The following is a 26,217-nucleotide window of genomic DNA, read 5'->3' as shown; positions in this document are numbered from 1 at the left end:
TTATATAGAGGGAAAATCTCCCACCTCCTTTTTGACTAATTTGAGATTAACTTGAGATGTTGCCTAAGGCCAGAATTCAGCAAAACAGTTAAATGCATATTTCTCAGCCTTTAGTGAGTGAGTGGTCTGTTGATTACAGATACAGAGAGCTGAACTAGAGCAGTAGTAAAAATACCAAAAGGCCAGCTGAAATTCAGTTGTCATTTTTGATATTTGGATGATCAGCACATAGCTGTCTGTAAATGAAACTCTTCTCTCAAGTCCCATTGTGGGGCATCAATAAAACAAGAAGAAGTTAAAGTGGGCCATTTTTAATAACATTATGAACTTCATTTCAATTTGCAATCAATGGATGCATGCCATCTTGAAGACATAATGGAGTAAGTCCAGGAATGGCAACATATATGACTGAATATCTGGAATTACAGTAAGATTCAAACTGCTAAAAATACAGAATCTGGCTACAAGAAGCTCTAAAGGGACTGGTATGTGTGGTAGAAGTTTGCAAATGTAAAAGTCCATTATGGGAACAGAATTAATAATTGAGAAGATCTAATTAGAATACAGAAGAAAAGTAAAGAATGGAAAATTTAAACTTGCCATCAAGACATTCTTGGTTGTGCTCAGCCTCAGTGAACATGCTAGAAATGAAGCCACAGAGAACCCTAAAGAAAACTACTGAAAATCCACTGAATGACCCACAAAAGGCACTTTCCTAATGATAAGGTATAGCCTGCAAAGGTTCTTGTTTCAATAACGTATTTCTGTCAGCAGCTTCTGGGATTATGGCAATTCTTTATAACACTAAGCAATCTTGGCTAGAAAGGGTGTAAAGAGGGCAGAACTTGCAGACTGTCAGAGCTTTTTTTTTTTTTTGGCGTCACTGCCTGTGAAACTGCGAATAGGCAGTTCAGTCAAAGTGTTACCTCATCCAGGATAAAACAGGAATTTTGCAATTGTATTCACTGAAGCCAAAACTCTCTTTTTATCTGGCAGCAGTAGCACAAATTAATGTAATAATGGCAATGCTGCCTACAAAATATTGCAAAGATAGTACCAGTTTTCTGAAATTCTGCTGGCTTCCCTTTGTATTAGCATCATTGACATTGGAGGTGAAGACTGACAATGGAGAGCCAAAGATCAACAGTCACCTCAAAGGTCAAATAACTTCTTCCATTTTGTGTGCAAAAAGGAACTCATTCTCTGTATTACAGATATTCAGCAGTGACCACGTAATTAACTATCAACTAGCATTTTTCTTGAAAAATTTGACTTCAGAAAACTTTGTGGCTATGCTGACTCTGAAGGCTTAAAGTGGAAGGGGTAAAGACAAGCCACCTCAAAATCACTGATTCCACCCTATTAAAATTACATTTATTTTTTTCATCAATGACAATTGTGAAAATACAATTTTAGACTTTAGCATTTTATGCACAGGCTTAAAGGCTCCAAATCAGTGCTAAAAACTACCAAAACAAGTCCTGGTATACATTTTAAAGGGAGAATAAAGTGGGACTATCTGGAAATAGAACTCCATTCTTTAGTGGGTTTGAGGTGGCCAAAATAGCCATAAATATTTACATTTGAATGCGCCCTAGCGGCCTTGCTTGCCAACCAGGAAGAGCCACCTTTCCTAAAGACCAGTGCCTTTTCTATTGCCAGTGCCTATGTGTATAAATGAAATGTGGATAAAAATCTGGGACATATTACTCTAATATTGTACTGCATTTACAAATCAATTAGTTTTATATGAAAGCAGTGCAACTTAGATGTGCATATTTATACACTTAAAAATTGTGGATAAAAGTCTGCTCATGCAAACTTCCTCTAAAAGGCAGAGATTGGGTCTTCTAAAACAGTAAAGTTGTTCTCTGAGGTCTTACAGAAGACAACACACAATTAGTAGATCTATGGCAACCTATGAAATTATAGCAAACCAAAAAAAAAAAGACAGCTATATATTTTACCTGCTATAATATGACTCTAAGTCTTCCAATACTAATTGTATACTCTTAATGATGGGAAGCTAATGAAGACACTATTTATATTTTTTTACTCATTCAAAATATAATTTTAGATAAATAAATGCCTTGATCATGAATGTTTTCTAAATATGTAACTCTTTGTTTAAATACAAAGATTTTCAAAACTGTCCTTCCTTTTGTATCATGTATGGGGCATGCTTGCTCAGTTGTATGCCATGCCAAGTTGATTTTAAAAACAAAAAAAAGTAAAGGACAAAGGGTTACAGTGAGTGTATTTGCTGAGGTTTAATAGTGTCTATAGATGACTGATGACAGTTATTTAAACTACCCTGATACAGGATGTTTAAGTACAAGCAAAACCAGCTGATTATCAAGCAGCAAACAAGTGGTGTGTATTGTGGATGTTTTCATTTCCTGTGAGAGTCCACACAAATTATGCTAGCCACGTTGCAGCCCACTTGCAGTTTTATGGAGGCCACCCAGGGACTCCTGGGATAACAGAAGTCAACAGGGAAACACAAAGGAAATAAAGAAATGAAGGGGTGTGCCTTTAGGAAGCTCACACAGCCCAGCTGAGCTGCCTTTACACCAACGCACGCAGCGTGCAAACAGGAGGAGTTGGAGGACACCATGCTGCCTGACATCTCTGTCCTTGCTGCCATTACAGCACAGCTCAAGGCGGGCCCATGGGAATCTCCTGAGGTTTAACAAGAGCAGGTGCTGGTGCTGCTCCTGGGTTGGGGCACGCCCCAGTCTCAGCACAGGCTGGGGATGAGCAGCCCCAGGGCAGCCCTGCCCAGAGGGACCTGGGGGTGCTGCTGGCTGAGAGGCTGCACATGAGGCACCATGGGCACTGCCAGCCCAGAGAGCCAAACGTGTCCTGGGCTGCAGCCAGAGCAGCGTGGGCAGCAGGGCCAGGGAGGGGATTCTGCCCCTCTGCTCTGCTCTGCTGAGAGCCACTGCAGGGCTGCACCAGCTCTGCGTGCCAGCACAGGAGGGACAGGAGCTGCTGCAGTGACTCCAGAGGAGGGCCACAAGATGATCAGAGGGATGGAGAACCTCTCCTACAAGGAAAGGCAGAGAGAATTGGGATTGTTCAGCCTGGAGAACAGAAGGTTTTGGTGCGGCCTTATTGTTGTGGCCTTCCAGTACCTAAAGGGACCCTACCAGAAAGACGGAGAGGGACTGTAGTGATAGGACAAGGGGAAAATGGCTTCAAACTGAAAACGAGTAGGTTTAGATTAGATATAAGGAGAAAATTCTTTACTGTGTGGTGAGGTACTGGAACTGACTGCCCAGAGAAACTGTGGATGCCCCAGCCCTGGAAGCGTTCCTGGCCAGGTTGGATGGAGCTCAGGGCAATCTGGTCTAGTGAAATATGTCCCTACCCAAGGTAGGGGGATTGGAACTGGATGATCTTTAAGGTTCCTTCCAGCAAAAACCATCCTATGATTTTATGATTGTACATGAAATTTGCTCAAAGCAGGTGAACTTCATCCTGCAAGATGGATCCCCCTTCTCCCAAATAATGCACAGAAATTCAGGGAGCAGGTTCCATATGAAGTGTCTTCCTGTACTGCTATGAATTGTTTTCCTTTTCTTTTTAACCTGGGTGCAGCTGAGGAATATGGACATAACTAAAACTTAAAAATGTACAAAACTTATTCAGTGTCTTCTGGCATTACCATCTATTTCTTCCATTGCTTTGTGAAGACAGGATACTGAAATCAATGATTTGATGTTCTCTCATGCTGATTTAGCAGCCCTTCTATATAGCATGGCATGAACTAAGAGTGTAATCTATTGTTTTTAAATGTGATTTTCATACTAGGTAAAAAACCAGTGCTCTGAGAGCTTCTAAAAGGTCATTCCAAAAGACTAGGAGGTGATTCCTACGTCTTTGCTGTCACTGGCCTCAGCTGGATTTAGTCAGTATCAGATGAGGCCACAGAATTCACTTATATTTTTCAAAATTAAGTCCCTGTTATTGTTGCCATACTCTTGCTTCACTGTATATCTGCAGGGGAGTAGTAATCTAATAGCTCATATGAAAAAGGAAAATGGTGGCAAAAAGGAAAATTGTAGGAAGAAGGAAGATCACATTTAGCCCAGTACATAAAAATCCCTTTCATATTACTACTATCTTTCCTTCACTTTTTAACCAAAATATATTGTTACATTTCTTAGAGCAGGTTTTAAATCCCTGAGCTAATAAGGCTCCATTGCTTCTGCTGCAGAGATCTGACATGCAGCATGTACTTTGAAAAGATGCATCAGAGGGGATCAGGTTCCTAGCAGTTGACTAAGAGTTCCAGTCCCAAAAGATCTGCCCCTGGTGTGCAGAACACTTAACCCTTCGACCAGTACCAACATGACTATTCACAAATTATTGATGTCCCTAAATCCCTGGCAGATTGCAGACAGTTCTTGTCTCCCTTGAAGCCAAAGCATATGGTCACTAATGAGATGGATTAAAAATACATATACACATTTAGGGCTTTGCCACATGAATGTAAAGCCACAGAAATGTTAGAAGGTGATTGAACTGGACTGAACACTGTTAAATACATGATTAGCTTGTTATGGATCATTTCCATTGATCTATATTCAGTTTCACAGCATAGTTTAATTGAAGCTGTCTGGAACAAGCCTCTGCCTTAAATGATCAGGCAGTGCAATGAAAAGGTGAAACATGAGGAACTGGAGATACCCTCCCTTTCTTAAACATCCAGCTGTCTCTGTGGTGTCCAACCAGAGCAAGAACAGAAGCTGTGCTTTAAAATATTGTCTGTTTTTTCAGTCACACGTTTTTCTTAATATAAAATGATGTAGTGGGATATAAGATATGAGGAAAAAACCTGCATAATTTTCTTGCATTGCAATTAATGCCTTTCTATCCAAAATAAAATCAAACCCAGTAAACAAGAATAAAATATTGGAATACAAAAGGGAGTCACCTGGAAAAATATGATTTTGTGCTGTTTTTTTTTTTTTTTTTGCTGCAGCTGTAAAGATTTTAAATCACAATATGGGTATCTCTCACAGTCCAATACTTGAATTTTCATGTGGTGCCTTATGCTGTTTGTTGCTATTCTTGATGACATTATTTCATGTTGGTCATTGTACTTTTAAGGGACTGGTTTTTCAAAACTGATGTAAGCTCCTTCATGGAATACTGATGATGCACTTCAGTCACTCTGGGCTAGGATATTTATGTGAATACAAGTTAAGCAGTTGTTTTGAATTGCAGGGATGTCTGTTATAGCCATGATATATGAGACAAATGACCAGGAGGAGTTTGGATAAGGCTGTGAAACCACTTCAAACCTGCGATTCCCTATGGCAGTCCTTGGAACTGTGACTATAAAACAAATTACAGAGGGAATGGTAGTTGTGTTTAGAACTCAAGTCATACGCCTAGTCAGTTGCCAAAGCAGCATATCTATATTTGCAAACAATTCTTTCATAAAAGAAGAAGAATTCCTCTCATGGACCCATCTACACCGACAGACTTCTTTCTTCTCCCACTAAACTACTTTTAGTTGTATTAATGAAAATACCTTTTTCAAGTAACCACCTAACATGAAAATACAGCCTATACTGAAAGCACCAAGGCCAAAGTTAGCCATCCTCTTTCAGCTTGTTCCTAATACTGGAGTACCATTTCAGATCATTGCAACCTCTTTTGTGAAGGATATGGTTATTAGGATCCAGACTGATAGGACTGTCATGTTGGACATGGAAAGTGGGCAACACTTTACCCAGCTGAGCATTCACCAAGAGAAATCATGGGATCATTAAACAGTTTGAGTTAGATTAGAAGAGACCTTTAAAGCTCATCTAGTTCACTCCCCTGCAATAAGCAGAGCCATCTTCAACCGGACCAGGTGGTTCAGAGCCTCATTCAACCTAACCTGAAAAGTTTCCAGGGATGAGACATCAATCACCTCTCTAGGAAATCTGTTCCAGTGCCTCACTGCCCTCATTGTAAAAAACTTCTTCCTCGTATCGAGTCTGAATCTACCCTCTTTTAGTTTAAAACCATTACCCCTTGGATGAGGGGTACACTGTCAATACAAGCCCTATTAAAAAGTCTCTCCCATCTTTCTAATAAGCTTCCTGTACATATTGAAAGGCTAATAAACAATCTCCCAAGAGCCTTCTACTAGCTCTTGAAGCTAATAACCCCAACAATCTCAGTCTTTCCTCATTGGAGAGAGATGTTTCACACTCTGACCATTTTTGTGGCCCTCCTATGGACCTGCTTGACAGCTCCATATGTTTTTTGTGCCAAGAGAAAAATCTGCTATAAAGAGAATACTAGTGCTCTGCTACATTTCACTGCTAGTCCTGTTTCTGCAGTGGACTTCTTGTCCCTTTGGAATCTATCCCAAACCTAAAAGTTCTAGCAATGTTTTTAAGCAGGCTACAGTGAAAAGATAATGAAAGTTGCTCTAGGCTTGATGGGTACCCACAGGAGTTGTAGCAACTCTCCCTAAGCTGAGCAGATGAAAAGAAATGAGGAAAATAAGCTTTGTTTCCCTGCATGCCATACTGATAACTCCTGCTCTCAGATTCAGTGAGGAGAAGTTCCAAGTGCAAAAGGCAGCAGTTGTGGACCCTACTGTTCATGTGAGATACAAGAAAAAGGAGTGATTGGCTTATCTCAGACCACACTAGTAAGTCAGTCAGGATGCTTGAACTCTGCACCACCACCAGCAGCAAGAGGAGAGGAACAGCTGGTATAAAATTATCAACTCTGAAGGAACCCAGATTCTGCCTCTTCCTTGCCCAACCACACAACCCTCTTTGCTGTTCCTCTGTTTCAACAGGAAGGTGTGGGAAAGAAAAAGGGCTCACTCATAATCAGGGAGGGCATTAACATTTACAGGACCCTCACTTTTCTAGAGCTGAGTCACTTAGTTGAGTAACTGTACAAGTCTTTTTAGACTGTAGCTCATGCATTTTTTTAGCATCTGAAAGAAAATTAGTAGACAAAACAGTTATTTTTAGTATTGGTTTGATTGTGGGCCTGTCAGCCTTGGTGATGCATCTCTTTTATCAAGCTGCCACAGTATCTTGTTTTGTTTTCAGAGCAAAGTTTGATTAAAGACCAATTTCAGAAAAGTTACTGTGGGCGTTAATTAGTGCTTCCTGGCCTCTGCGGGGTTTATCTTATGATCTGTTTCACTTACTAAACCCTGTAATTCAATTTACATGAAGATGGGAACGAACCAACCTTTTTCTATTCTTCTGAAGGCTTCTGTTTAACTCAGTCCTGAAAGAAACCCTCTCCTATCATTCCCTAATAAGGAATTCTGCTTTCTAGCCTTTTAAAATCAAAATTAACGCAATACTTTATATCTATAATGACTTTTCAAATAATGAACTTAGAAAGAGCTTCAGAAAGGGGGTAGGTAAACTTTAGCAAGTCTTTACTTCTAAATAGTGTTTTCAGTGATGCCCAAGTATACTTAGAAAAAACTGATAATACTCTTTTTCTCTTCCTCTGCATCTTTCTGGGAGTGGAGCATTGTCATTCTGTACAAGAAAGTCGCTGGTGTTGCCCTCCTCCTCTCTCATTAGCAGACAAGAAAAGCCTTTTGTCTTTCTGAAAGCAAAAGGCCAGCTACTAGTTTAAAAATATTAAAAAAGTGGTTGATCAAGAAAGACTTAATAGTACTTAATAGGGAGGTAAAAAGTAGCAGGTGGAAGTGAAATTTATAATATGATATAGGTAAAATTAGGAACTGCTGAATAAAATGAATGAAGAGAAAATGCCACTGGGGTACTGTACAAATACAAGCAGACAAAATAACCCAAAAAAACCCCAAAAACAAAACAAACCAACCCAATGTACTCAAGTACATTGAGTATTTGAAAACAGTACTAAAGAGACCAAACCCGTGAAAGAGGAGATGACCTAAAATGGCCTTTTTTTATATAGTAGACAGGCTGCACAGGAAAACTCAGTCTGGGTGAAGCAACATATTCAATCAGAGTTCATGGACACTTCCATCTTAAAACATCCTCTTCCTATACATTCTCTTGTGAATTTCCTCCCAGATTTTGAAACCTTAAGTTCATCCTAAGTGTAGTATGGACTTTAGACCTAAAGTTGTACAGTGTGACAGATACAGTAGAAACGTTGAGAAGAACAGGAAATAAGTCAATGATAGTAATAAAATAGATTAATATTTACAACAATTATAATTTCAGGCTAAAATGCCATCCCTGAAACAGCTATAAGCCACCCAACTTTCATAGTTACCTTCCAACATGCACACAGTACCAGTCCAATTAGGTATGTTATCATGCACATTAACAGCAAGCTGCAAAAATAAATGTGACTCTTTTAAAGATAAACTAATGTTGCTGAGCTCCTCTTTGTATTAGTTAGGGCTGTTTTCCAATAGAAAGAATTAAGATTTGGCTTCCATTACAATTCTTTAAGCTGCTGGCTACAGCTTAGAAAATAGCAGAACATGAAAACTCATCACTGTGTGTTTTCCAATGTTCTGTTTTTAGTCATGTCCTATATACACACTGAGAATCAGCCTATACAAGGTTATAAATGTGCACTTTTGTTTAAAATGTCATTAGCCTTCTTTATTTCTGCACTAAATAAAGAAACACTTAAGCATGCCCTTCCAATACTCACAGTGAGGTCTAAATATAATTTCAAAGAAAACAGAGGTCTGAACTTTCCAACTACAATCACTCAGAGAAGAACTTGTGCTTTTTCTAAATCCATGACAGAGTGCAAAGATCATGAGCCTGTTTTCCCTGTGTGCTATCCTTCAACCCTGTAATCATCTAGTCTCTTTATGGAGTGGATGGTTATTGAATTTGTATGCCAGATGTGTCCAGAATCTCTGGGGAGGATGGGCTGTAATGACACCAAGCAGAGATGAGTTATGAATGGAGACAGATTATTACAAACACAGAAAGCAGTAAGGACCCATTTTTCAGGAGGCATTTAAGAATGCGCTTCACAGTATGTGTATGGACTTGTTCACCCATACAGTCCCACCTGAATGTGCCTATGTGGGCAGACAGAACCACAGGATTCACTAGAGGCTCACACACATGTTTTTGTTGTACTCTAAATCAGATAAACATGTACTTCATTTTTTTTCCCCCCAGATTAGTTGAAAACTTGGTGTGAAAATGATCAACTGCAACAGCACCTGTGCAGTAACTATGGAACTTGGATTTTCATCCTTAGGTCAAATTACAGCTACTGACTCTTGGCCCACAGTCCAGGAGCCTGCGATGGGCAGATTTGCAAGCTGCAGGACAGCTGGTTGCTGTGCCCTTCAGGTAGGGCTGGGGACACTGGTGGGGCAGCGTGTGTGGGAAGCCCGGCTGTGCCTGCTGGTAATGCAAGAACTTTTATCTCCAGGGCCTGTCAATCTGGCACCTTTCACAAGTGTTAAATTCACTTAAGTATATTTTTTAAGAAGCTGTCATGAGACATACTGAAGCAAATATGTCCTTCAGTGGTTACACATGGACTAAGTTGTAACAATGTTTGTTAAGTGCTTTGACATCCCCAAGTGATATGTTTGGTACAGCTTCCACATTTGTTCGTTTATTGAAGTTTGCTAAATAGTCTTCAAAGCCAGTGGGTTAAAGAAATACCTGACTGGACACAGTGCATCCAAAAGGCTGGACCACAAAGAGGTGTTTATATAATTAGAGGACACCACATACATCTGCTGGTAGGAGAATTTAGTCTACAAATAATAGAAAAGCTTTCTAAAAGATGTTCTGGTAAGCATCTTTTGATTTGCTACAGAGAAGATTATGTGATACTTGCTTTATGTCAAGTTAAGCTGTGATAATTTAAAATAATACTGATGGAATAACTGTTTTCAGTTTCTAGGCTAGATTCTCAACAACTATAAATGGTAGCTATGCTAATTTACACCTGCTGAGAAGATTGCATTGTAGATTATATATTTATATATAGTACCATGTGCAAACTAATGCAGTTATTTCTAACTATGAAAATTTAAATCAATTTCCTCCACTAATGTAAACAGTGTATTCTAACAGAAACAGATAAAAGTGCACTGAACATGTTAAATACATTATTAGGTCGATGAAGATCATTCATATTGATCCAGGTCTGGCTTCACAGCAGTTTAATCAAAGCTGCCTGGAAGATGTAACAGAGTGGTCATGGCATTCACTGCCTTTTGTGCTGAGTGAGTCAACAAATGACTAAAATTTCATTACTGCTGCAACTGACAACTTATGCAAAATTAGCCACAGCAAGCTTAAAAAAAGAGTAGATCACTATTTAGAGGTGAAACAAAACCCAGCTTCTGTTTTAATGGGGAAATTGTGCTGCCAGAGGTTGCTGATGATCCACCCAGAAATTTGTGGGCTCTTGATAGCCCCACTACTTACTTCCCATGGATCTGGCAGATTTACATTAATTGGATTTTTATCCTGTATGGCAGTGACCCAAGATATCAGTACCCTCTTACTCCCTTCAGCCAAGGAACAAAAAGAAAGAGATGAAAGTCTTTTGTTCCTCCTCCTGGCCTCCAAGGATGGCAAATAAATCTCAATGCTAGTGCTTCCTGTGTAATATGAGCTCATAGTTTGTTATGGAATTGGGAACAGGAGGCTTGGGAGAGTCATTCAGCTGTGTCAGCCAACAGCTAAATGAAAGAAAAAGGGTCTGTAGCTTGGCCACATAGTGATCTGAGCTGCAAGTCATTTTTGCTCTAACTGGAAGTTATTAATAGCATAATTTACAAAAGCCTTCAGCAAGACTTACATCAGGCACTAAATAAACACTAAATAACAGACAAAGTCTACCACCAAGAGTTTGCCATTGACAGAAAAAACCTGCAAGCTGAAAAAGGAACACAGGACAGGTAGGAAACTGAGCCATAGAAAACTGTGGAATAATTACATTATTTGTTGAGGTAATTTGTAGAAAAGCCAAATGCTGACCCAGCATACAGCCCTTCTCTTGAGAGCATACCAGAGTGGGGACACACAAACAACAATACACTGGCAAAGAACTGAATCATCCTTTTGCTTGGGCTGCTCTTGGATCTCTGGAAATCAATATCACGGTCCCAGAAGAGCAGTGCTGCACACGTTCCACCTGCTCTGTTGTTAAACAGCCTCACTCCTTGGAGGCCTCTGCTCTTCTTCCACCATCAGTAGGTGGGGTTGTTTACAGCTCATTTGAAAGTTACCTGTGGCCTTTGTGACAAACTGTCTATTATATCTGTCATAAGGCTATACATCTAACTGTATTATAATTTCTTGCTAAACATTGCTATATATTTTATACCACAGTGTATCAGGAAAGTCTACAATGAAATTAAATTATCACACAACAATATATATTTTTAAAAAAGAAGATTGTTTCTTCACCAAAATACATTGTCTCAAACATATTTTAAAAAACATTTAAAAAAAAAAAACATAAACTTATGTAGAATGCCTTTTGGGATTACAGAGACTGCAGTGTAACTCTTATATTTTGTGTGACAGGTCAAGTACACAGCATAGCCTAGCAGTAAATGGAAAAGCTGCCCACATCTGGTCTATTGCTTAGAAATTTCAGGTTCACTCAGGTGGATCAGCCCCTAGACCTGTCAGGTGGGCCAGGACCCACAGGTGAGCAGTTAGTGAGCAGCACGGACAGCTCCTCTGCTGGATCACTGGTTCTTTGGACAGCCATTTCTGCTTCTGGAGCCTTCAGCTACATTTCCATTAAGAACTATGTTAGCTGAAAGAGATACTGGATTAATGAAATTGGAAATGTTCAGAAGAAAAATGTATGTAGTGCTTTAACCACTTTTAAGAAACATGAAGTGCAAGTGATGGAAGGATGACCTTTATCTTTTCTACCAACAGAAGCCCAACCTCTCAGGCACAGTGAGAACATAATTTATCCTTGGGCTTCATTCTGTTTAAAGATGTGATCTTTAAACAGCATGAGATCTGTTTTTAACAATTTTGCAGTACAGGTAGAGAGAAATAAATTGTTTAAGAAAAGATGTCAGTTTTAAAGTAAAGCTAAGAGGCCCACACAGCCCTCTCTTTGGTCAACACTGATGCTTTATGTCTTGGGCCTTCATTTTTCAGGGAATTTCATGCCTGGAACACCATCACTACAGTGGTCTTACCAGTATTTCCTACTCTACATTAGCTGAATGAGTTGGCTTTTCTTTTTAAAACATTTCTCTTGCAAGGAGGTTTTTCAATTACATCACTGCTAGGAAGATTCAACAGAATGAGGACAGCACCTCCTTTTCTCTTTTGCAGAAAGCCTATTTTGGTAGAAAAGAAGGCAACAAATTATGCTCTGCCTAACTGAATTTCTGCCAAATCATGTTGCAGGGCAAAGAAAACTCATTGGCAGCTTGCTACAAGAACACCTGGGGCCATTAAAAGTCCCAAAAAATCTGGTAAGATCAAAAGGTGAAACAGGAAAATGCTAAAGGAGGAGGATGATTACTATGATTATTAAGCACCACCATTTAATCAGTTTCATTTTTGACTTAACAGACAAAAATGCTTCTTTAACAGGAGTAAAGAAGCAGAATAAAGCAACATTAAATGGTTATTATAATTTATAGTCAGAACTTAATTCTAAATATATTGTTTCCCTTTGTAGTTACTAATTTTGGCAAATCTAGCACTTTTAAATGCTACTAATATAAACACAGCCAGATTCAAAGTTATCGGTACATTTCTTTAGCAAAGCATAGCATTACAGAATAAAATACTATTCTACTTGCTTAAAATAAAAACTTGGTTATCCATTTTCTTCAGAATCCTAGCTTTTCCTCAGGGGAAATCTGGAAGTTTTAAATACACTGATCCTTTGCTTTGCCACAATTCTCTCTTTTCGACCTCTTACATATTTTTTGTCTGCTGTCACATTTTTGATGATTTGTTTTTAAATTATAAATCTGATTTTAGATTAATTCTTCTTAAAGCATTTGCCACAATTCTTTTCAAAAATTTACATGCAGTTTCATTCTTAAGGCCATCCAAGGATTTACAATATGCTAAACTGGGCAAAATTTCTGTAGTAATCAGCACAGTATATTTTATACTCCATCACAATAATTTTTTCTGTCTCCACATCGATATAACTTTTTCTGCTTTTTACAATGGTTTACAGCTTAAATAATTTAATACAACAGTTGTTATATTTTTATTGCAAGCGTATAAAACTTGCACGGTAAGTCTCTTGCTTGCAATATATTAAATAAAGAAATGACAGAGAAGAAAGGGAACTGATGATTACTAAAACTGTAATTCAGGTGTCATAAAGTGCTTCTGGCTCACTTGTGTTCTGCACATCTTGTCAAAGTTCCTCAGATGAACCACCTCTTCATATTCAGTTCTTGCTGAATATATGTTGATTTAGGTAAAACAATGATTTCACATTTCAGTCAATGCATTGATGAAGGGGTGGTCAAGGGGAAAGGGCCCCTCATAAAGATCAAAAGGGCAGGGATGCCATTGCCAGCTCTGCCATTGAGTTGCTGGAAGATCCTGGGAAGTTTATTTTGCTTCAGGAACACGTATAGAGCTATGCTCCATTTAATTTTGCAAAAGCTTCAGTGGTGTATAGACACACTCCTAAACTGTAAGGCAGGACCTTTCTGTCTCATTTTTGTGTTTCTAAGCAACTGAAATACTTGATCATTTGTAAAATAAAACTCCAGATTTCATACTTCCATTTTGTAGAATAAAAAACGTACTTTCCTGTCTTTGTGAAATGCTTTGAGATCTCCTGATGAATAATTGTTACTGCTTTAGTATATCTAAGAGCTTATGTAAAAGGTGCTGCTTCAATACGACTCTTTAAAATTATGTTTTACATTAGAGACCCACTTTAAATATTTTTACAGACACAGTTCTGTCCATCTCTATAAAGTAGGTCACTGAATATCCTGTATATCCACAAGAACATGTAAGTCTGCTAATTCTAAAACCCCTTTGCTGATAGCTTACATAAAAATAATAAATAGTGTTCTAAATTTATGTCAGAAGTAAATTTTACATACTTGGCAATGCTACATGCATTTCTATTTTAATTTTCATCTTTAAATTTCTGTAATTATTAATATTTTTGAAACTCAGAATAAAAATTGAAACTATCTGTTGTAGAGATTCTAAGGCAAGGATTGATAAAAACAGCCAGAAGATATTTCTGATGGCTTGGCCCAAAAACACATAATTAATTCCTGTAAACCACTTACCTGTGTAGTCCTAATGTTGCTAATGAAAAGAAGCTGTATAGATGATTAAGATTTCTTAGTAGAAAGGTTTGTGACCTCTAAGAGATATAACATAGCTGAGAAAGGAACTTACAAACATTTCTGCTTTAGAAAAATATGGTAAGGGTACAGATATATGAAGGTTAATTTCTGAATTGTGTAGCTATGATTTCAGCCCTTGCCTACATGAATCACTCATTTTATAGGGTGAAGAAACACAGATGCCTGCATATTCTCTGAGATCTCTGGCTTTTGCTTGATGCTTGAATATTGCAATGTGAAAATGAATAATGGAAATGAAATCAGCATTGAACTCCTAGATTAAGCAGCAAGATTTTTTTCCCCTCAAAATAGAAAGTGAAAAATAAAACTTGGAAGACAGGTATGCCTGTGAACTTGAAAAACTTCGAGGAAAGTACCTAGAGGATTGCATCTCAGCTTCATTTGATGGTTAGCTTTTTCCTTCTCTTTAATTATCTTAGCTATGATGTTTACCTTTGCATGTTAGCAATCACAAAGGAAATTAGTTCAAGTCATCTGTATTATGTGATGGATTTTAAGAAATAGATTTAAGAATTCACTCCAGAGATGGATGCATGCTTAATGGTTGAATAGTATTTGAGAACTGATGAAAAATGTGCTGCATGTAGTGTTCTAATTTCTGTTTGTTGCCTATCAAACCAGAAATCTACTCACCAGAATACTGTTTCCAATACAATGAGACAAGCTTGGATCCTTTGCAAAGTATTCAATAAAGGTGGGCATACTAGGAATAAATAATTTGGAAGGTAGGAAAAACTTCTAAGCAATAAACAAGAAAGCATCCTTGTAATCTGAATCATTAACTCCTTAGTTCCAGCCTAAACAGACAAATCAAGATCACAAAATATCTAAAGAATGAACTAACTTCCATATGGAAATGTCTAGAAGTCATCCATTACTATTGCTTCTTTTCCATACAGCAGACACTGAAATCAATATGCTGCATTGGTTCAGTAAATTTGTCTTTTAACAAGTTAATAAAACAGTGATCCCCACATAGTCTTTCCATCAAACTTTCATAGAAAAAAATGAGAATATTAAATGTGCTAAGATAGGGAAGATCTGCTCCATTTGCTCTGCAATGATAATCTTTTACAAAAGAGGATTTTTATTATTAATTCTTTGCCTTCTGGGGATATTATAATTTCCTGGAATGTAAAAATGCCTTAAGCACAGCAATTTGCTGAGCTAGACTGAATTTCAGAATGTTTCAAATGAGCAGATAAACAACTGCATAATAAGCAATTATTAGATCAAGACTGTACAGTACAGATATAGCAGTGAACCAGCCAATGGACGAGCAAGTAGCAGATACTGTTTTTCAAACTAAGAGTTAGTGATGCTTTGACATGCATCACAACATTTCTGTTAAGAATTAAATACCCTACTGCTTATTTTTTCTTTAGAAATGCAGATTATTTCTTCAATCAAATCCTTGGGGTCTTAATCATTGGACACATCCCTCTGCATATGAATAATAAGGAGTTTACAGGCTGAACATAACTCATGTGCTAAAAGTGATTAGAGTAATTTTTTTTTCAATTAAATAGTTACGAATCGATTGTATAAGCCTGTTAAAACCTAGTACATTCTCAAGCCTTGAATTCTGCAGCTCCTTAATGAAATATATTATTTTGTCTTACTAAATAAAGAGTCAGATACACTACAGAAAAGTCAGGTGTAAAATTAATGCAATTTATATGGCTACCATGTTGTTAGGACTTGGGTATTCTTTACTTATACAAAATTTTGTCAAGCAGTCAGAATGGCCGGGAAATGTGGCAGCTAGATCAGAAACAGAACACTTAGGCTGTTTGAAATGCAGAATAAAGTTATTAGCTGAGCTTTTCTCTAAAAGAATCAGACATGGAACAGTAAAAAGGGCTGATATCTGTAGCAACAGCTTGATGTTTCAGCACAGATCGACCAAAATTATTTGTCCATTGAAATGAATGACACAATTCACACCATTCAAAATTACTGCTATAATTCTGACTTTTCTGCATCTGTGAGGACTACTTTAAAAGAATTTATGGTGATTAATTAGTATAAGTCATACTCATTAGTATGAGTGTTGCAAACACCATTTCTAAAATAGGAAAATTCAAATTAAAAACCAGTGGTTTGCACCAAAACCAGATTTTGTTTTAAATTTAGGATGGAATTATTAACAGTTTAAAAGCTAAACATCTGATGAAAAACAGCCCTCTATTCCAAAAGATTATTAATCCCATTTCAAAATACAATGAAGGGTCCCTTGGAGGTGTCTGTCAACCAACACAGAGAACCTAGGTCATTAGGTTAAACAAAACAGTTAACTTCTTTTAGGCAGTCAGACAAAATTGATCTTATCTGAGCTGTCCAGGCAACTGAATTGCATCACTCTTTTTTATAACAGCAACAAGGAATTTAAATAGGCCTCTGGTTAAATGAGTTATTACTGCAAACAACTTCATTGCACAGTCCCTTACATTAAATGGTCAGCTAATCCTTCCTAGCTCAAATTCTTCTGCAATGATTTTCCAGTCTCAAAACATCAGCTTCAAGTAGAAATTTAATTGATGTTCATAAAAGACAAAGTTAAAATGTGTCAGTTGTAACAGCAGAATGATTTTGACGTACTTTATTTGGAGACATGTTACAATCTCCTAGTCTAGTAAATTCTTCCTCGTCACTCCCATTGCTAGAAGAGTTTAATTTTAAAGAGATGCAGAATACAGAAGTTTGCCACTCAGTATTTCTGGCTTGGAAAACATTTTAAAGGAAATAGACTAGAAGCAGTTATAATCAGAAAAGCAACAATATAAACTGGAAGCTTCTTACTCAGATCTGCTTCCTTTTAGTCTGCATTTCCTCTTATGTTTGCAACTGGGAGAACATTTCAAAACCCTTGTGAAAGGGACTGGTCTTCAAACCTATCACAGCTGCAGGGCCAAATTTAGACTTTAGGCCAAGCTTAATTTTAAGTGTTGGAAATGAAGAAGCTTTCTCTGACAGGTTAATTAAAATAAAGGAAGCTATTTAAATCTGCCCAAGGATATGCATGTCACTGGCAGTCTAAGTGGTGACATTTGGTGGGCAATGTGTAGCTGATGTAGTTAAATGGATGCACCACAGAAAGTAATTTTTTATGGAGCAAGCACTTCATATACACAGTGTTAGGTAAGATAAATGCACATACTTTTAACCCTAAAGAACCAAATTTAGCTAAGATTAATATATTGGTTCTGCTCTAGCTAATGCAATTATTAAAAAAGGGTCACCAAATAAATTTTTGTCTGCTTTGGTGAAAGCAAGAGGCACTAACTCACAGCGATATACTTTCCTACTCTTATAGGGTTGCTGGCACAGAACCTTGTTAGACATTGCAGAGCTGGGAGGTGGGGAAAAGACTGTGGTGGAAGAGGTTGCCACTTGCATTCTGGGGTTCAGCTAAAGGGTTTTAAATAGTTGCATGCACAAACAGCAGCATGTGCCTTCGCAAGTATGACTTACCCCTTGGTAGAAATTAAATGTCTTTAGCAAGAGCCCTTTTTCAATTTTTATCATAGAACCATAGAATAGTTTGAGTTGGAAGTGATCTTCAAGGGTTATCTAGACTGACTTTCCTGCAATGAACAGGGAGATCTTCAACATCAGCTTGCTCAGAGCCCTGTCCAGACAACCTTGAATGATTTCAGAGATGGGGCATCCTCCTCTGCCCTTGTCAACCGGTTCTAGTGTCTCACTACCCTCATTGTAAAACCAATTTTCTTCTGGTAAGTACTGATACAATGTATATGATATCCTCACCTAATGCCAATGACTGGCACACTGTTCATATCGACAGCCTTGGCCTGTTACATTAAGGAAAAATACCAGGCAGTGTATGTACCTTTCTAGAGAAAGGTTGTTTGGCATAGGTTTGTACTACACTATGTTTGACATACTTGTACTAGGAAGGATAATGGAAGGATGAGTTGAACATTAGTTCTGACAACAGGACTTGGATACATGCAGTACAATCACATCGGTGACTTTTGATAATGCTCCTCTGGTTACACTACTGTAATTATGAATTCTTAGAGCACAGCCCATGCAATTCCACATTCCTGCTACTCTTCTATGAATTTGACTACAGGTCATATGCATACATTGCTGGTGATTTACTTGCAAAATTAGTCTTATATATGCAACAAATGACTAGTCTGGCCTAAAGCCACAGTATTTTCAAAGGAGCTTAGTTTTTGTCTTTAATCTTCATCACAGCCACCAAAACAATTTTAATAAGTAAGGTTTAATTCTCTCATAGTAAGTGTAGACTATCTCTTTACCTATAGTTTCATTTACAGGGTATTGAACTTCCTTTTAGCATGTGACAGGTCAGCATCTACCACACTGAGCACAGCTTTACCCATATTGTGCAAGCTAGGATCTTTTACTGCACAGCAGTATGTCAGATCAGTAGAATGAAGTATTTTCTATAGCAAAATGTTGTTAAAAAACAGATCAAAATCCTGAATCCAAGCTGCCAGAAGAAAAATGAAATACTCAGAACATTCCATGGCACAACACACAGAATCAGTAATAATTTAGCTTTTGCAGGACAAGGTGATGTGTTTAATTTCTGTATCAGCTGTTTTTCAGTTTACTGTTCTAACATTAGAGCAGTACATTTCTACAGATGATATGTTGGAAAGAATATTGTGATTTGGTGCAGGTTTTTTTTCCCCATCAATATTTTTCACCTCTAAAGTTTGAAAAGGAAGGCAGCTTCTCAGGAAATTACTACTAGTTTAAAATGGCCATTATACACCTGATTTTTCCTGTTCTAACTTTCCCTTTTCAATTTTATGCAATGGTCAGTGGCATTTCTCCCATCTCTCATAAGCATTTCCTTTTTCGATCCTGGCCACCATTGCTCTCCAAACAGAGTAGGCTCTCCTGTGAGGAATAATAAGCCACATTAGTTTTAGAACAATTTTAATTAAGAAAGGTACTAGCCAGAATTCTCTGAAGGGGATGAGTAGTTTAAAAGAAGAAGGAAAGAATACAGTCCTCAAGAAATAATTTGTTCAAGAAAACATTTGCCCTTCAGAGTGACTTTATGTAAATCAGCATCAATATATTGCATGAGATTATTTTATGATTGTATGAAGGTTCACTCTATGGATTTCAGCCATGTGTAAGCTTCCTTTCAAAGTCACTTCCTTGCTTTCTGTGTCTCAGTGCATTCTTATTACCCACTGCCACAGATTATTATTTGAAGGAGGAGAAAGCTAAGTTTAATAATTTATAAAAACAACAAATAAAATCAGAGACACTGAATAGCCATAGCCACTACCCCAAACTTTAATGTCAGGAGCAAAACATGTTCTTTATATAAACTTTTAACTACTAATTCAGAGATTATTACTAAGTTCATTACTTACTGAGCAAAATTAACTTGTGGTAACTTTAAATGCTATCATTATTTTTTTTATAGCAAACATGTACTCTCTAAACCCAAAACACATTTAAAAGTTTCAATAGCACATCTCTCTTCATCCTACTCTGTGGCCACAGCACAAATGAAAATGAAAATTTAATTGAACAGTATCTATAAATACCAGTGAAGTTTGTCACCAACAGATAAAATAATATGTATATAATGAAAATACAGAGGAACCAAGCCAAAAGGATGATGAAAAAAACCCAAGCTTAGTGTGTTTCAAAACAGGCAACACATATTTTTTTTTCTTCAAAAGGAATTCAAAGAATAGGGTTAAGGTTGGGTTCAGACATATAAGCTGGCATCACATTATGTATCAAGTTTAATTAGAGAACCTATGGTAACTCAAACTGTATTTGGGGGAAAAAAAAGACATTAGATCTGAAAAGACCCATTAATGAAATTTTGGAACTATTTTCTTTAAAAGATGGTCTGACCTAATGAAAATCCCGACTCCATAAAAGCTGAAAAAAGTTTTGCCACCAATTATGTGGAGCCAGGATTTTATGAATTGTGTGTTCATTTGCACCTGTTTACATTGTCTGCTGTTTATGTCTTTTGGCATTTTGGAATCTGTGCTCCTGTGCAGAAGGAGAGTAGGCTTGAGAAAATATTTGGCTAGAATTCAGGAGACAAAAGTTCAATCTCTGTCACAGGCTTACTGAGAAAACGTGAATAAGTCATTACCTCCCTCTCTTGTCTCCAGGTTACTTCTCAGTAAAATTCAGGTGATGAAACTAAACTCCTTTCTAAGGTCTCCTGAGATCAAAATATAAAAGGTACTACAGCTAGGAATATTTTTTATTTTTCATCACTAAAACTGCTGCTTACAAAATTCCAACAAGACACCACTGCGATACCTCTGAAGGCACAAGATGAAATAGATAACTGGGAATTTTAGAACCTTCTGTTTCTTAGTGAGAATATGTAAGAAAGAAAAATTAGCTTTTAGGTTGGTAATAGTGGTATACATTAAAAATATTTGTATGTAAATACATGGCTACTAAGGAAACAGCTGAGGAATAAAATTGGAGATTCACAATACAATTAATGTGTTTATTAGAAATATGTCTGAGTACTGGAATCACTGCTTCCAGGTAATTCTTTGCTACAGTAAACTGTATATTCCCCTGGAAATGACACTAATGCTGGTGAAGTTAATGAATTTCCAGCAAGCTCTGCATGGACAGAACACTGAGAATGTTGACAGTCTTTCTTTAATTGCTAACAGTCTGAACTTACTCCAGTACTTATGATTTTTCAGTCTAAAGCCTGCAGAATGGCTGTGAACTATCTGGCCTTTCATTTTAGCTTCAATCTTGCAATGAAATCTGTGTGAAAGGTTCCTGGGGGCTACAAATTCCATCCACTTCAACAGAAGGTCATGATTTATGCTTTTAGGGAAAATAAAATGGTTTAGCAAATTTTAGACAAATTCTATTTCTTTCCTGTTCATTACTTGACTTTCTAGGGGTTTATCTAACATAAACTCTGTGATCCATAAGTAAGACAAGCAGCAACAATCACAGTCAAATAGTTTAAGTCAACCTAGTGAACTACTCAACTCCAGTTCACAACTGCAGGATGAAGCTTGGGGATGATCAAGAAAGTCACCTCAAACACCAGATTAAAACACCCGTAGGAGCTTTAAGATCATGAAACAGATTAATGAAGTTAATGCAATTAATTCCAAACATGCAGAAATGTTTAGCCTTTAGGAGGAGATAAAAGATTCATATCTGGTCAAAGGCTATTTATCAAATGAGCTAACATGGAATTGTCACTTTGCAAATTTAACACAACTAGTAAAACTAACAAGAATTGCTGCAGGAAAACCAGCAGTTGTTAGACAAAATACTTGTTAAGGATTATAGTGCGTCTACGAGTCTGGTTTTTTGTGATGGTGAATATTTGGCAGAAGGGTTGCTCCCTGAGAACTGCATCAAGAGCTCTAATGTTGGATCTGACCATTCAAGATGCAAAATGTACTTGTTCCCAATTTCCTGTATTGCAATTGAACTTGCAACTAAATGAAAATCAAGTAAAGTTGTTTAGTTCCTATATATTTTTTGCAAGGAAAATGATGCATCTCCCATCAGTTTCCTGTGAGATAAGAGGCAGAGTAATAGATGAGATATGTCTGTGAAGTCCAATATCAGCAGTGTAAGGGTAAAATTTGCTTTCTCTGCCTTGGTAAGGTCTCTCCAACTGGTACATTGAAAAATGAGTTTGGAGAGCCCTGAGCAGCTATTGCCATGCTGTTCCCACTTTATGAATAGACAGAACACTTCCAATGCAGCACTTTGAAAACTAAGAACAAGCCAAGAAGAGTTTGAAGAGTTACAATCAGATGCAAATAAAATTTTGGATGAAAACTGAAGTATAACATTTTTTAGATATACTTCATAATACTAGAAACTTAAAATGATCTCTGAAAACATTGGGCTTGAATCCTAGCTAAGAAGAAAATTATGGCAGGCTGCTTAGGCAAATAATGAACACATGAAAAACCCAGAAAATGTTAAGTATTTCAGCAAAAGACAAAGGTAAAAAGAAAAGCTTAGTACTTAAGCTAAAAAGCGAAATATAACCACAAAGGGCTTCTATTTACCTACATAAAACTATATTTAAAACAGCATGAAGGAAAAGAAGTCTGTACTTAAAAATGTCTTCTCTACTCTAAGATGATATTAGGATCAGCTGACTCACACGGGGAAACTTTTCTTGGAAAAGACTAGAGAGCAAGAGGATATTCACGTGCATATACATATATATATATGAATATATACTTTTTTTGACTTGTAAGATTCATGTCTAGTCTAATATTCCAAGCTGGGATAAATCAAACTGACTCATATAATGATCATGTTAATGTTATCATATAATGATAACAACATGAAATATTATATAATAATTTTTGCATCTTTTAAAATACCAATTGTGGCTTCACATATTTTTTCCAGTAGAGTTATTAAAAATTAAATTTGTATCATTAATTACAAGTAAAGAACTTTAAATAATTTTCAAACTTTAGTAATAATCATATCCTAAAGCTATACATTCTAGGTTTGTAAATGTTATTTTACTGTAGTGTCATAAAAACCCCATTTTTTTGTATTAAAAAACCCTGGATTATTGACAGTGAAGAAATTTGCTGTAGGTTATCTTAGATTTCTGAAAGGAAGAAAATTATACACTCTGAATCAAGTTTCTCCTAAGCATCTGCTCTCATCTATCTACCTAGATGCACACTCTTTCTCTGCATCAAGCCAGGCAATTGTATGTCAGTATTCACTAAATTTAAAAAAATGTATCATGCAGACACAAGCAGCACAGAAATCCCACCTCCCTGCACTATGTTTCTAAACAAGAAAAGGAGAATATTTTATGTACATTACTGTGGCATGGAAGTGGAAAATTTTGATAATAATCAATTACTCAAAAGACTTTAATTACACAGAATATATTTCTATATAAATGTTATAAAAATGATATATATATTTCTGTATATAAATTGTGTTTGTGTGGACAATGAAAAACATTTACATTTAATTTTATTTTCTGATCTTCACTTTTGATTCAATGTAGTTATCACAGCCCTCTGATTATTTAATACTTAGTTCTTCAGGCCTGATAAAATTTGTTAAAGGATTTTTATTTTTTCCCAGTCTTTTTATGGGACCACCTTTAGCAAGATAATTTAAAATGTGAGCTCCAGTTCAGAAAAGCAGATAAACATATATATGAGTGGATTAGGTATGTGCATATGTATTGAACTGGTGCCACATTTGCTAGTTGAATTTTCTATAAGACATTAATTTATATATTGTAAAAATAACTACTATTTCAAATTAGTCCATTTACATGGTACATGTACAAATACATAAAGAATTCATAATGGTGTGCATTTACTGTTGTAGTTTGCACATTCTTTTAAAGCTTTTTCCCTGTTGATGCCAGTATAATCTAATAAAGGATAACATGGTATTTCTTACAGCTCCCAAATACTTTCTTAAGTGTCCAATTTCCTTTTTTTATTCTGAAAGACTTTCTCTGAAGCATGTCATAATAATTAATGGCTGTTTCATGTCCTAGAGAAATCATTCAGGTTTACATTACAAACCACATTAATTTTGAGTGTTTTGCAATACCTAAAGCGTAAGTATTTCTAATTGTACCATCTTGCTGCTCTTAATTGATAACATGTGGTTGAGTATAGGAACTGTACAAGTAATAATATTATTTCTCAGTTGGTTTTATATAAAGTAAAAGGATAAGTTATCACTGCTATGTGTGAAATTGGTGTGCCATGAAGTGAATGTACAGAGGCTACTTCGTGTTCTGTTTTCAAACTAAAAGCGGACACATCACCAAGAACCCAGGAAAAAGTATTGCATGAATTTCCTCTTTCTTTTCCTATTTTGCTAAATTTTAAAATGTACGTTATGATATCATGGAATCAACATGAAAGAAGGTGATTCTGTATAGGACAAAGCCCTGAATAATACCAAGCCCAGCATAGGACTGCTTTTATAAAGGGAAAGACAGAACAACATCCATAAAACGTGAATAAATGAAAGATTATTTGAATTCATGAAATGTTCTTGGTGCTTAAACACAACTTAGTTACAAGTTTTCTATGGAAACCCTTGATCTTGCACAAACATGTATTGACGCCACAGACAAACTGCTCAAGGTCAGTGACAGAGGAGACAACAATCTAAACCTACTCAGTCAATGACAGTGAGCACTTGATATGGCACTGAGGTGTTCTCTTTAACTGAAAAAAAGCCCATTATTACAAAATAAAAATGAAGCTACTGTGCTGTATAATGAGAGGTGACACTGTGTTTGTAATGTCTCAACAAATCAAACCCAAATTTTTGACTTTATCATGCAAGCTCTGGTCCATTACAATCACTGACTTGAATAATGCTTCAGAAGAAAGTTCCAGTTTGCTTAGGAATCCTGATACCAACACAAAGCTGAGCTTCTCTTCTGAATCAAAGCTGTGCTGCTCTGGTCACTGACTCTACCCCTACCTTAAATCTAGGCCAGCTATCTCCATGAAGATTCCAATGGCACTTAACAGCACTCAGCACATCTCAGGGGACACATCAGCACTTCACAGTATCAGGAACCTAAAAAGAATTTTTTTTTGTTTTCCAATCTCTCTATTCCTTTTGTTAATACAAAACCTGCTCTTTTTTCAAATATTGGCAACAATAAACAGGGTGATGTGTTGCATTGTCCATGGCCTGTGTAGACTGTGCATGGTCTATGAAGTTTCTTTTGTCTCCATGCCACTATTTTCCTTCTGCAGCGGGGGCAAAGAAACATATTAGTGGCTCCTGATTTAATAAATAACACCCAGTAGAATCCAAGCTGTGAATTTCTGTACATGTTTTTGCTTAGTACTTCCGGCTACCAATTGTATTTTCAGCACAGAATATTATGTTTTTATAACAGAATCTTTGGCTTTATAATCCTCTTTGCTATACTCTGGTTTGAGTCAGTCACATTTTCTTTTTCTGGATTAAGAAACTTTAGAATGCTTCCCTTGATTTTAGGCTCACTATGCCTGCCTTCAAGTTTTACTCTTGTATTTCACGACTCAAGGCTGAGATATGACTTATGTGGTCCGTAATAAGGGACAAATGGAAGTTAAAAAGAAAGGACAAAACCAGGAGACCAAAATGGAAGAGCATAAAAGATCAAGCAAGTGGAGTACTTCAAGATGAAGCCTCACATTTTCTATGATCTCTCTTGAAAATGAAACATTAAATTGTGCCTTTGATTTGGATCAACTGTGCTTGAGCTTTTGCCCAGTGATGTTAATAACATAATTTCTGTTAATTTCAATAGGTATGGATTTCATTCTACCTAAAACCCAAAAGAACAGTAGCCAATGAAATTTAACTTGATTTCCATAGCTCAGATTCTTAGTCTTTGCTGAAAACAAGCTTGAGCTTGTTTTATCTGTCTTGACAAATTACACATCAGAGCAGGAATGATCCTTTGGATGAACTAGAAACTGCAGTCTCTAACTAGAATTATTCTGGTGTAAAATGGGCCAAGGTCTTGCCTCTAATTCCATGGCTTCTTCTGGCTACTGTATGCTGCTTTTCCATCAGCACTTGGACAGGTTTCTTTTGTGTACCAGAAAAAGAAACCAATCTTCCTATGCTTGGGCAATCATATGTAAATCTTAGTGTCTTGCAAATAGTGTACTGTTTCTTTTTTCTCCTAAATGATAGTGTGAGAGGCATGACTGGATATTTTTGAAATGTGTTTTACAATGATTAAAATAATCAATTGAGCTAAATAATATATTTAGCTCAGAGCTAAAAATATACCATATCTTAGAACAGATCTATTATAGTATGACATGAATGTACCTTGGAACTGATAAAGTCTTGTTATCATAATTGCCTCGAATGAGTATGCT

The 26,217-nt window shown here is 36.7% G+C and overlaps 1 protein-coding gene across 2 annotated transcripts in view; it reads right to left on the bottom strand.

Moving 5' to 3' along the window:
- The window catches only part of DPH6 (diphthamine biosynthesis 6), a 184,851-nt gene that overhangs the window by 452 nt on the left and 158,182 nt on the right, over nt 1–26,217 (bottom strand). The window lies entirely within an intron of this gene.

The sequence above is a fragment of the Ammospiza nelsoni genome, chromosome 6, assembly GCF_027579445.1.
Source record: "Ammospiza nelsoni isolate bAmmNel1 chromosome 6, bAmmNel1.pri, whole genome shotgun sequence".
Taxonomy (NCBI): domain Eukaryota; kingdom Metazoa; phylum Chordata; class Aves; order Passeriformes; family Passerellidae; genus Ammospiza; species Ammospiza nelsoni.
Note: the sequence above shows the minus strand (reverse complement) of the source record. Positions and strands in the feature narration are given on the sequence as shown.